A 13,322-nucleotide genomic window follows, 5' to 3' on the forward strand; every position below is an offset into this window, starting at 1 on the left:
TCAGACTGGTAGGTGGTGTATGGATGCAACGAGGCATGCGCCAGAAGAGGTAAGAGACTAACAAGACAAAGTGAAGGAACTGTCTGATTCTGGGACACCTGCCCTCAAAATAGCACCCAGAAAGCCAGCGGGACTGGCACCCCCGATGACTTCTCCGGCTAAAATTAAAGGGGCTCCCCTTTTTATTGATTTATTGGCAACACGAGCCAATCTGAGGTGACACATGCGCAGTGTCCCAGGCTGGGGAGCCCTCTCTGCAGAGCCCTGCCTTCCGAGCCAAAGCTGACATCGTTTTAGCGCCGCTGGGTGCGTGACGTCATCCTAGCGCGCCTCCGCCGTGCGGAAGCCGGAGCTGGGACTGGCGTAGGCGTTGCTGTGGAGACGGTGCGTTGATCCCCGCCCCCGAGAGGGGATTGGAGGAGAACTGGTCAGCTGACGTTGGTGAGGTTCCGGAAGCACGCGAAAGGTCCCGTGGCAAGTTCTCCGCGTGGGTTCCCTTGGCAACCCGGACGCTCTCGCTCTGTCCAGACCAGCGATCCCAGGAATCCCCAAAGGTAGAGTCAGAGCACAAAATTCAGTTTGTTGGGTTTCTTAAACTAAAATAGTAAATATCGGAAGTGCCACTGGTCCAAGGAAAGTAAAAATTCAAGCTGCTCTAGGTCGGATTCTGCGTGGGGCGGGAGGCCTCTTCGGCGCAAAACCTTCCCAAGACTCCGCTGTCAGAGTAAAAGCCAACGTTTTTTTCATGGCCAGACATTCCTGCACCACCAGGTTCCTGAAACTCACTGCATCCCTCTCCTAATTTTGACCCCCTCGCTTTACTCCCGCCACATAGGTCATTGGCCGTGCCTACTTCTGCCTCTGGGATGCAGAACTTACTGTCCTCAAACATCCCCACGGCTCCCTCCCTCACCTCATTTGAGGCTTGGCTCCAACATTCCTGACTCGAAAAGGCCTCTAATCTCCTGATTTTACAAATCTGACTCCCTGATCCCACGTTCCCGTTGGGCTCCATTGCATTTGTCACCTAATATACACTAAAAGTTATTTCTTTATCTTATTTGGTGTCCACTCTCCATATGAAGGCAGCAGTTTTGTCTCTTTTGTCATCGCTGCATCCCTAGTTCCGAGATAGAAGCTGGCACGTGGTAGGTGCTCAGTATTTGTGGAGTGAATGGATGTATTTCAAAATTAGAGGGTTAAGTAGTGGTTAAGTGACAGAGCTTTAGGGGCTTGGGTCCCAGTCCCCCTTTGTCACCTAGCTGCTTTGTGACTTTTAGGAAGTTTAACCTTTCTGAGTCTCGGTTTGTTATATTTTTTTAAATTACATTTTTATTGATTTCAGAGAGGAAGGGGGGGGGGAGAGAGAGAGAGAAACATCAATGATGAAAGAGAATCATTGATCCGCTGTCTCTTGCACATCTCACACTAGAGAACGAGCCCAAAACCCAGGCATGGGCCCTGACTGGGAATCAAACCGTGACCTCCTGGTTCATAGGTCAACACTCAACCACTGACCTACCCCGGCCTGGCTCAGTTCCCTCATTTTTTATATCAATGACATGATACTTCTGCCTTTCATTCAACAATATGAAACACCTCCCCGTGTGACCAGCACACGGCTGGTGGCTGGAGTCGTAATGGAGAACCTCAATGCACATGTTTCCTCCCTCCCCTGGAGTCTATATCCTGAGGAAGCGTTACAGACAATAGCCATACAGTCATCCAAATAAACGGTTATTCACAGATTGTGACGGAGGACAAGCAATTAGTGCTAAAGGGGTGAGGGTGGGAAAGAGCTCTCCTGAGGCAGTGACTTCTTCATTCTATTAGTCAGCTTGGGCTGTCATACGAAATGCCACAGGCTCAGTGGCTGAAACAACGGGAATTTATTTCCTCACAGTCCTGGAGGGAAGAAGTCCAAGATCAAGGTGTGAGCAAGTTTGGTTTCTCCTGAGGCCTCTCTCCTTGGCTTGCAGGTGGTCGCCTTCTTGCTGTGTCCTCACACGGTCTTTCCTCTGGGCACTTGCACTCCTGGTGTCTCTCCCTGGGTCCTCATCTCTTCCTGTGAGGACACCAGTCAGATTGGATTAGAGCCCACCCTAGCGGCCTCATTTTAACATAATTACCTCCTTAAAAAGCACCACCAGGCTTGAAATACAGCTGGGGTTTAGGACTTTAGCAGATGAACTGGGAAGCACAATTCAGCTCAAGCATTAATTAAGATCCAAAGGATGCCTTCCCGGCAAAGAAAGGGATATGAGTAGACATCCTGTGACAGGAAGGACTGTGACAAGTTGGAAGAAATGACAGGCGCATGTGGACTGAGCTCAGAGTGAGGGGCCTTGGTCGGGGATTGCGGCGTTGTCGGTGATGCGATGAGTTGCCTCATGAAAAAGTACTCTCGCCACCAGTGGGCTGGAAGGAGGCGACTCCCGGCTCCAGAGTGGAGTGCCAGTGAGGGCTCCCTGGCAGGCGGCATGTGAGTGTCTTACAGGGAGGGCTCAGGGAGGGGTTTTAAAATTAATTCAATGTGTTTGGGGGACATTGGTTAATAGGCTCACATAGGTTTCACGTGTACATTACTGCGGTACCTGATCTGCATGGCGCGTTGTGGACCCACCACGCGTGGCCATGAGGGTTTCCCGTCGATGGGAAGACTGGACGGAAGAGAGGCCAGGAACGGACTTCATCCACTGAAGTGGTGAGCAAAGAAATGTCCGGGCACACTAAGGAGAGGCATTCCAAAGTACTGAGTCTCTGAGTTCCGGGTGCTGGATACAGTGTGATTTATGATGGATGTGGTTTATGATGAAAACGGGAAGTTGCGGATGAAATTAATGCAAAGGAGGAAAGGTGTAGAGAGCACAGTTGCACACGTACCCATTTGTCTGTCTACTGGGAACCAAAACACGGTGGAAATGACTTAGCGAGAAGAAGCACTCGTCTTCCATTTCCTGCCTCAGGTTCAGCTCAAAGCTTCCCCTAGGTTTACCTTAGGGGAGCTGATACACAGCAGGTATCCCTAAAAGCCTGGGGTGGAGGGGTGGCCCTCTCCCGTGGGCTCTCCGTAAGGGTTGTGCTGGGCAGCAGGAAGTTGTCTCATTCCATTCCCAGAATTCGGTGCCAGGAAATGGAACCCACTGTGGCCTCCCACCCACCATCAACTCGAATGGCAACTCCACCCTTTGATGATTTAATGCAGGCAAGGCTCACTGCCTCTTTTCCTCGGGAGGAACCACAGTGAGCACTGCATCCCGTGGCTGCAGAACTGTGACCGTCCTCTCTGACGCCCTGGACTAAGGGCCATCGGCCAGGGATTGGGAAGGTACAAGGAAGCCCATTCTGATTTGGGACAGAATTGATGGTTAGAATCTGCTTTGTCATATTAGGCCACATCTATCTCTGGTAAATCCTGGTCTGTCCTTCAGGAGCGACACAGACAGACCCTAATCCCTCCTCCTGATAGCAACGAGTAGTTGACAGTAGCTGGATGGTGCCCTTCTGATGCCCCAGGTCTTCTGTTCCCAAACTGAACATCGGCTCCAAAAGTATTCTTTCCTTAACAGTGCTTTTGTGCATATCCTTCTGCATAACCCAGTGGTTCTCAACCTTCCTAATGCCACAACCCTTTAATACAGTTCCTCATGTTGTGGTGACCCCCAATTTCATTGTTACAAATTGAACATAATTAAAGTATAGTGATTAATCACAAAAACAATATGTAATTATATATGTGTTTTCCGATGGTCTTAGGCAACCCCTGTGAAAGGGTCGTTCGACCCCCCCCCCCAAAGAGGTCACGACCCACAGGTTGAGAACCGCTGGCATAACCCTTTGCATACTTGTCTTTGTTTTTCAAAACGTAGTTTTAGTTGATTTCAGAGAGGAAGGGAGAAGGAGAGAAAGATAGAAACAACGATGAGGGAGACATTTCGATCGGCTGCCTCCTACATTGCCCCTGCTGGGGATCGAGCCCAAAACCCGGGCATGGGCCCTGACTGGGAATCAAACCCGGGACCTCTTGGTCCATGGGATGATGCTCCACCCACTGAGCTACACCAGCCAGGCTGTATACTTGTCTTGGGATACATTTCTATACACTAACCTGGTGGGACAAATGGTGCCTGTTATAGCTTTCGCTGTACATTTCCAGATTGCCCCCCAGGAAAAGAGCTTTTGTTTATATGGCCACGGCCACGGCGGTTTAGAGAGAGCCTGTTTCCCCACGCCCTAGCCACCAGACCGGGGGAGTTTTCACTCTTTTAATCATTGCCCGTCCCGTCCGATAGGGGAAAGTAATTATCTCCTGGCTGCTTTCATTTGCATGTCTTTGATTGTGGGTGAGGTTGGACATGTTTTCCAGCCCCATCCTATACTTTTGCAATCAAGTTTTGGAGCCCAGCGCAGGACCTTGCATGTATTCCAGTTAAATTTCATCTTGTTGGATAGAATCATTCTTTCCTGCTGAGATAATTTGGATCCCGATTCTGTAATTCCAACATATTGGCCTCCCCTCCCGGTCCCGTGTTATTTGCACAGTTGATAAGCAGTTATCTTTGGCTTTATCCAAGTTGTTGATAGAATGTTAAAGGGTTTGGGGCCAAGGACAGAACTGTTTGGCAGGCCATGAGAGAACGCCTGGGGACCGACCGCACTGTCCCATCTGCTGCTCACATTCCGCCTGGCTCGGCAGAGGGTGGAGCCTTCGCCTGGGGCACAGACCCAGGCGTGGGTCCCAGCCTTGACACTAAGTAGCTCCGTGGCCCCGAGCTGGTGGTACCCCCTTAAGCGAGCGTGTGCCACCTGATTTCCTAATGTCCCTTCGAGCTCTGGCCGTCTTGGTCACTCTTTTGTCCGTGAGGATTTCATGAGAAGCCCTGACACTGCTGTCACAGGCCATTGCGCTGTGGCAGAGGAAGTGCTCACCTGATTTATAATCGAGTGAAAGGCATTCCTTTGATCATCGATACTGACCTTTGGAATCCCCTTTCTAAACACTGGTCAACCATTCATTTGATTATCTGCTCCAGAATTTGCCCGTGATCAAAACTAAGCTCGTTGGCCTTAAGTTTATCCAATTCATCCTTTTTTTTTTTTTTTTTTTAAATGTAGGACGTTTATCTCAATTCCCCACGATTCCTGGAAATACCCCGAGACCTCAGAGGTGCTCGGCGCTCCCTGCCCAGGCTTGTCAGCGCCGATTACTTCCATCTCACGGAGGAACAGCCACTGGGCTTGCCTCCTCCCGCCCCAGCGTGGCCGGGGGCCCCGGGTACCCAGAGGGAGTTCATAAACAGCCTTGGCCGTGTTGACAGGAAACTGAGCAAATGGCTTAGGTTACGGGGAACGGAGGCCTCTGTGGGACTCACAGATGCCAGCTGCTCTCGTCACCAGCCGGAGAAGCAGCCCCGGGGCCTGGGACGGGCACCTCGGTCCTTCAGCTCCACGTATAGCGCAGAGCGGAAGCATCCACGGCCTCGTCTTCGGGTGAAACGGTGACACATTCCGGCGCCTTTCTTGGCATCACTTTACTCTCAACAGTCGGACAAGACGATTCTAAGGAAGGAATAGCACGCATAAGCCCCGGGTGACAGATAGAAAGAAACTAAAAATGAAATTGGTAAGCGATTTAAGCGACGCCGTGAATCGGTCCCAGCTGAGTCACCTGGCTTTGTGTCGCCCTGCCCGGGATGCCGCTGTGGGTTCACACCTCGTAAAGGTATCACGGGATCATGTCTGTTCGGATTGTCTGTTCTAACTCCTTCAGACTAGTAATGGCCGTGACACTGACCACAGAGGCTAACGCTCGGCTCCTCCACGAGGCAGGCTCTGCTGAGTGCTTCGCAGGAATGAACCCCGGACGCCTCCCGGCCGGCGCCACTGTCCAGCAGGTCCTGTGTCCACCTGTGTTTCCCAGGTGCCGAGATGGAGGCACAGAAGAGGGTCTCGGTGACCTGCCCCCTGGTCGCCCGTCACCCCAGGGGCAGAGCTGGGGAGGGAACTGGGGCCCCTGGCTCCACACTTCAGCTCTGCTCCCTTCCACGTCCGTGAGGATAAGGGAGGAACCGCTTTTGCAAATTGCTTCTCCAAGAAGGTGGAACCGCATCACACACAGAGGAGTAACACCGACTCCTCCATCTCCCAAGTGAGAAGGAAGGAGGAGCGAGGGGGGAGAGGGAGCCAAGGACAGACAGGACCCACCTGTCGCCTGGTGCGTGGCCTCTGAGCTAAGCGGGAGGAGGGGGGCGGGGGCGGGGTAAGTCAACGTGAGAGAGGCGCCCGCGACGTCGAACACAAACACCGGGACCCGGGATTGCGCCCGAGCCCGGATCATGGGACAGACCCTGCTCTCCAACCCGTCTTCCAGCAACAGGATCCCAGGGCCAAGTGCGGTAACCGCTGGCCCGCGGAGCGCTCCACGCGCCAACCGCCGGGCTCCCAATATTGTCTTCCAGTTGCTAGACGACGCTGCTTTCCAGTACATTATCTGGGGTATAAAAGCTGAAATGTAAGTAAAGCATTTTCATACAAATAATTTCAACCGCAACAAGGCCATTGGCTTCTGATGGAGTTGGCAGGAAGAGGTAATGAACTCACTCCGATGGACATATTCAGCGTTCCTCCGGCCAAGTCCAATTGGCAGCTTCGTAATGATGGAAACGTCCCTGTTATTTCCACTCCACCAGGGCTAGGCCCGCTGGTATCTGATTCAGTGTTTACTTCATGAATGAGGTCAGTTCCCAGCACAGCTGGGGTTTCGGCAGAGGGCTCGCGCTGCTGGTCAGCACACAGCGTTCCCACTAGAACCTGACCGGAGCTGACAGGGCTCCCAGGGCCCCCTTCCTGCAGCCTGCCCAGGGCGGCCACTGTCTCTGGCGTTTTCTGGGGTCTGGCCCCGCTCGCGGCTCTGCTAGCCCCTTCCCTGCAGAGGCCGACCGAGCCCGGGCTGCAGCCTGGCACACGGGGGGGGGGGGGGGGGGGGGGGGGGGGGCACGTCCAAGTTCCCCACTGCCCGGCACTCACCCTCCAACTTGCCCCCTCGGTATTGCGACACCTCGCCCCGTAGGAGCTTCGGAGCTGCCAGGAAACAGGGTAGGTTTGTTTGTTTTGTGTTTTTTAAATTATTTATTCCAGGATGGCTCCACTTGTGTGGTGAGAGAGTGACTCAGTGCCTGGGACGCCACCTCCAAAGGTAACCATGTCCCACAGGCCGGCGTGTCCCGGGCCAACTCCCCACACTGGTCAAAAACAAAAACAAAAGCTCCCACGGGCCCAGAACACTCCTCTGCACGAGCACACACGTGTGGAGCCGTGTCCTCGCCGCTCACGGAGGGACTGGGGAAACTGCGGGGCAGGAAGGAAAGGGGGCAGCCCGCAGCCTGACAGGGCTCAGCTCCACGCGGCTTCAGAGGCCGCCAGGGGCGCGCCCGTCCCGGGCCTGTCCCCCCGCGTCCTGAGCCGTGTGAGTGGCCGTGGGCCCCGAGCAGCGTGGGGCTGAAGTCCGAGGCGGCTCCGTGGCGATTTCTCATCTCAGTGCCGTCAAGTGGCAGGAGGCTCAGAGAGAGCCTTTGGTTTGGATCCCAAAGTAACTGGGCATCAGACGCTCGAGCAGGTTGCCGAACGAAGTCTGGGGGTGAAGCTGGAGCGGGAGGTGGTATAAAAACTGGGTGCAAAGGCAGACCCCTGAGGAAGCGCCCCCTTTCTCAGCCTCCCCGAGGCACAGTGTGTTCCCAGCGCCATGTTCTCACCTCCTAACGGTGGTGAGACCCTCTGCTGCTGATGCAGACGCAAGAATAGAACCGAGTGGAAGAGACGCCGTCCCAGCTTTCTTCCTTAGCCCTGAGCAGGGGCCGTGTTAGGTGAAGACTCGGCGCTCTCCTACCGAAAGGGTCCGTCCGGCTGCCACAGGAGGACGCAGAGCATCTCTCCCGACTCGAGGGTCGACATTCCTGTGGGGTCCAGAGAGCCTGCTCAGGGCCATTCAGGTCCCTGCTCTTCCACGCGTCCTCAGGGCACAACCTGCCTCGGACCCCAGACGCTAGGCCGTCACCCTGCTCCTGGCACCCCAGCGCCAGTTCCTGCCATCAGTTCTGTAGCCTGTCTTATCCACCGTTGTCCCAGTCACCTCATCGTATCACCTACCTGGTCTTTCCCCTCGAAGATGCTGCTGGAGGTTTTTGAAGATGAGCCCTAGCAAAGCTCGTTCATTCACACTCTCTGGTCCCATCGCCGACGCTCTCTGCCCGCTCGGCTGCAGCTGCATGGCCGCCTTGCTGAGACATGAACTTGCCAACCTCAGGGCCTTGGCATGTGCCGTTCCCTCCGCCTACAACACTCTTTCCAGGTCATCCACACGGCACCCTCCCTCCCTCCCCCCTCACATGCCCAACATTCGGTGAGACCTCCCCACCACCCTGGTCCCTGGTCCCTGGTCCCTGCACGTTCCACACACGCCCCCTCCCTCGTGTGATTTCCCGAGAGCTCCCATCCCCTCAAAAACAGCCCACGGGGCTTGTGTCTTCCTTATCTGCCTTCCCCACTGGAATGTCAGCTCCAGGCAGGCAGGGGATTTTCACACTTTTGTTCGCTGCCACAGCCCCGCGCCCAGAACCGTGCCCGGCATATCCACAGGAATCATGGCGTGGCCCCTGCGCACCAGTCACTCACCTCAGCCCTGGGCATTTCTGCCAGTTTCCCCAGTGACTGAGGACTTCACGCTCCAGTGAGGCGCTAAGCAAGCTCCTGAAGCTGCAGGAAGCTCCCTGCCGGTTCCCAGGTGAGCCCTGTGGATGGGCCATGCTCTGCCTCCGCTGCCCCTGCACCGCCCCCGGGACTCTGTCCTCCGCTTTCCCAGGGCCCGGCAGGCGGGTCCCTCCAGAGCCTCGGTGACTGAGGAAGGCAGGTGCCCTCCTCCAGGGCCCCGGCTCCTGGCTTCCGTGAGCTCCCGGGAGGAAACCACCTGCAGGCTGGCGCTCGCTGGTGTGAGCAGAGCTCTCCCTGGTCGGCTGTGGGCGAGGCAGCCGCGCAGGCCGGCGGCCATTACCCAGGCTTTCCAGACCGCGATGCCCAAGCCACGGGCAGAGGGACAGCAGCCCGCTGGAACATCTGCGTAAGGGACACCCGGAGGGAGCGGGCCTCCGTCGCCCTCTCCGCCCGGCTGTGACCCTGTATTTCTCAGCACACCGTGGTTACACACCGACCCCCCACCCCGGAGACCCGTCCCCGAGGCTCACCCATCTTTCTGTTTTGAACGCTGACAGCTGGTTACCCCTCACAGATCAGAACGACGTTTCTTTCATCTGCCTTGAAAAGCCTTTTGTGAGACGGGGAGTGACCCACCAGTAACCTCTCTATTCCTGTCTGAAGGGGAAACACTTCCAGATCAGAGACCGGGCGGCGGCGCCAAGACTGGGCATGTATGAATCCTGGATTCTGCCGCCGAGGCCCCGTCCCTAACCCCGTGCCAGTCGCCGCTTCAGAAACGAGCCAGCGGCGGAGCGGAGCCATCGCGAATCGGGGGGTTGACTCTTTCCCCCAATTAAGTCGTTTGAAACCAACGTTTCCACATTTTTGGGGGGTTTGATGTCATAAAATTCCCATGTCTGACTGCATTTTGGAGAACAGTCTGTGTGTGTGTGTGTGTGTGTGTGTGTGTGTGTGTGTTGGAATGCGAGAGGTAACAGCAGCATGTGACTTAGGACATAAGCCCCTGAGCTCGGAATCTGAGATGCGCAGACGGAAGGGCCGCGGGCCGCAGCCTCGGCTGCCGCGGAGTCACGGGACGTGAGGACTGGCCCTGGCTGGCTGGACGGTAAATGCTGGTCCTCCTGCAAAGACCCGGTCCGCCGGGCACCAGCTGTCGGTACCCCAGGTGCAGCGTCAGCGGGCTTCTATTTAAAACTCTCGCACCTGGCGCCCGGACGGTCCTCGTTCCCAGGTGCCTTTCCCTCCCCATGTCGGCCTGGTGAGCCCAGCCCGCTGGCATGGAGAGGGGCATGAGTAAGGGGAGCTGGGCAGGGGGGGCTTTCACCTTGGCTGCTGCCGTCAGGCCCAGGGGCAGACAAGACAGCCCTGGAAACTGCCGGGGGAGAGGCGGCCCGGCGCCCGGAGCTGGGGGAGGAAGGCTGGCTCCCTTCCTCGTGTTTAAGAGACGGCAAAGGCAGACACGCGCTGTTTTATGCCTTCACAGACTGCACTAGGCGGCCCTCGGATGTGCCCGGGCCCTGGGGGGCCTTACCTAAATAAGTTCCAGATCTGTCAACATCAGTTGGGGGCAGGGCGGGGGGGCTTAAAAGGGGGGTGAGAGAGGCCCAGCTGGTGTTGCTCAGTGGTTGAGTGTCAACCCCTGAACCAGGAGGTCACAGTTTGATTTCTAGTTGGTCGTGGCACACGCCCAGATTGGGGGCTCCATCCCCAGGGGAGGGCGTGCAGGAAGCAGCCGATCAACGGTTCTCTCTCATCACTGACGTTTCTATCTCTCCCTCTCTCTTCCTCTCTGAAATCAATGGAAATATATTAAATATAAAATTAAAAGGAGGGGGATGAGGGAAGCTGGGAACAAGGAAATGGAGGGATAGGCAGCAAAAGCAACCTGAGGAGGAGAGCAACTAAGACAGTGTCGGGCCCGAGCCCACGGTTTTCATCGTCCCCCAGGTCCAAGTCCCGCACCTTAATCACGGAGCGGGCAGTGGGGGGCTCAGGTACTCAAGGACGGCGGTGTGCAACTACGGACTTTGCTCCTATGTGGTCCCGATCGTGTAAAACTTGCCGGTTCTGGTCCTCACAGGGGCCTCTTCCTGCTCCTGCTCCTGCTCCTCCTCCTCTTCCTCCCGGCACAGCCACCATCACGGACAGGAGCAGCCGGCCCGGAGCAAGGCAGCGCTCATGTTGTAGAAGCTCTCCAGCCGGCTCCACAGAGACAGGGACGCTGCACAGAGGAACAGAGACATTCCAGAGATTCTTCACGTGCAAGCGGATATTTCCTCTGAGCGTTTCTAGACTAAATAACACGCCTTGTGTCTACAGGACGGGGGATACTGCTGGCCTGGCAATGCTCTCCGCACAGGGTGAGCGCAGGGGGCCCGGGCGCCTGCGGGGAGAGGAAGGTGAGGCTGCCTGAGTCACGTCTCTCCTGGGAGAATATCTCCCTCCACTGACACGACACCCATTTCAGATTCGGGGGTAGGGAGGGTTGTTGGCAGACCTTGGGAATGAAATGGGCTGGACTTTTGAGAATAAATATACCTGGGCCTCTCATTAACCATTTTCATATATATATATATATATATATATATATTTTAATCCTCACCCCAGGTTATTTTTTCCATTGATTTCTATAGTGGAGGGAAGGGAGGATGGAGAGAGAGAGAGGAGAGAGAGAGAGAGAGAGATGATTGGTTGCCTCCTGCATGAACCCCTACCAGGATGGAGGAACGTGAAACAGAGGTATGTGCCCTTGACAGGGAATCAAACCCACGACCCTTCAGTCTGCAGGCCAGTGCTCTAACACTGAGCAAACCAGCCAGGATTCATGTATATATATTTTTTAAATATATTTTTATTTATTTCAGAGAGGAAGGGAGAGAGAGAGAGAGAGAGAGAGAGAGAGAGAGAGAAACATCAATGATGAGAGAGAATCATTGATCAGCTGCCTCCTGCACGCCCCACACTGGGGACCAAGCCCACAACCCGAGCATGTGCCCCTGACAAGAATCAAACCCAGGACCTTTCAGTCCGCAGGCCGACGCTCCATCCACTGAGCCAAACCGGCCAGGGCTCGTGTATATTTTTAATAGCCTTTATTTTTTAGAGCAGTTTTAGGTTCATAGCAAAATTGAGGAGCAAGTACAGAGACTTCCCATAGATGCCCTGCCCACCCCACATGCACAGCCCCTCCCCGACTGCGACCATCCCCCACCAGACGGGACACCGGTTACAATCGGTGAACCTACATTGCACACCATTGTCACCCTGAGTCTGCCTGTCACATTAAGGTTCACTCTTGGTGTTGGACATCCTGTGGGTTTTGGCGAATGTGTAACGACATGTGTCCACCATGGCAGCGTCATGCAGAGCCATTTCACTCCTAAAAACCCTCCCCCCGGCATCCCTCCCTCCCCCCGATCACACGGTCTGCGGCCTTTTCAGGTTGGCTTTTTTCACTTAGTCACGTGCACCTCGGGTTCCTCCATGCCTTTGCATGGCTCGGTAGCTCATTTCTTCGGTGCTAAACACTATTCCATTGCCCGGGCGCAGCCATTTTTATCTGCAGGATGTGGCGAAAGTAGGTCTACAGCTGTGGCTTGGATGTGCATCTCTCTGGTCATGAGTGACAGGGAGCATCTCTTCACGTGTCTGTTGTTGGCCGTCTGCATGTCCTCGGCGGAGAAGAGTCTATTCAGGCCCCTTGCCCAGTTTTTAATGGGCTTGTCTGTGGGGTTTTTGGGGGGAGGGGGAGTGTTGAGTTTTACAAGTTCTTTCTAAATGTTGGATGTTTACCCCTTATTCGATGTATCACTGGCAAATAGGTCCTCTCCAGAGGGTTGTTTTTCCATTTTGTTGATGGTTTCCTTTGTTTAATGTAGTCCTATTTGTTTATTTTTTCTTTTGTTTCCTTTGCCCAAGGCAATATATCAGAAAAATATTACTAAGAGACATGTCGAGATTTTACTGCCTGTGTTTTCTTCTAGGAGTTTTATCATTTCGAGTCTCACATTTAAGTCTTTAACCCATTTTCAGTTTATTCTGGTGCCCTGGTGTAAGAAGGTTTCATGTTTTTGCACGTATCCGCCCCGTGTGCCCAACACCACTTACTGAATAGACTCTCTTTACGCCGTTGTATGGTTTTGCCTCCTTTGTCAGATATTAATGGACCGTAAAGCTGTGGGGTTCCTCCTGGGCCCTCTACTCTGTCCCATGGATCTGTGTGCCTGCTTTTAGGCCAGTGCCATGATGTTTTGATTACGATGCTTTTAAAAGTCTCTCGTCGCAGATCTGCCAGATCCTCCCTGGTGCCGCAGTGTCTCTACCATCACCGAGTCCGGGAACTTTAAAGCTCTCTGAGGCCCGGAGGAAGGAGGTAGTGAACTGAAGTTACATAACCGACATGAGCAGCGCTGAGCTAGCCTGGGTGTAGCCCGCCTACTTGCAGGAAACCCTTTAATCCCCTTCGAGAAATCCGGCAGAAAAACCAATGTTAGACCAGAAATTCAACTACTCGCAGCCTCTACGACAATTCTATCTAGAAAGGTCTGCGTACAACCAACGCCAAGCTGAACGTCCCTCGAGAGAAAAGCAGGTGCTCAGGCTATTCCGACTTC

General features: G+C 54.6%; 2 long non-coding RNA genes across 2 annotated transcripts; both read left to right on the forward strand.

Moving 5' to 3' along the window:
• Positions 1-4,781: 4,781 nt before the first annotated feature.
• LOC139001609 (uncharacterized) lies at positions 4,782-6,903 on the forward strand. The gene is made up of 3 exons (XR_011470076.1): positions 4,782-5,623; positions 5,771-6,148; positions 6,459-6,903. It is a non-coding gene; the product is annotated as an uncharacterized lncRNA (long non-coding RNA).
• Positions 6,904-7,001: 98 nt separating this feature from the next.
• On the forward strand, positions 7,002-9,785 carry LOC139001608 (uncharacterized). Its single transcript, XR_011470075.1, has 3 exons — positions 7,002-8,347; positions 8,600-8,779; positions 9,370-9,785. It is a non-coding gene; the product is annotated as an uncharacterized lncRNA (long non-coding RNA).
• The last annotated feature ends 3,537 nt before the right edge of the window (positions 9,786-13,322 follow it).

This window comes from Myotis yumanensis, unplaced genomic scaffold (assembly GCF_028538775.1).
Source record: "Myotis yumanensis isolate MYYU_CA2020_CCGP unplaced genomic scaffold, mMyoYum1.0.hap1 SCAF_2, whole genome shotgun sequence".
Lineage (NCBI taxonomy): Eukaryota > Metazoa > Chordata > Mammalia > Chiroptera > Vespertilionidae > Myotis > Myotis yumanensis.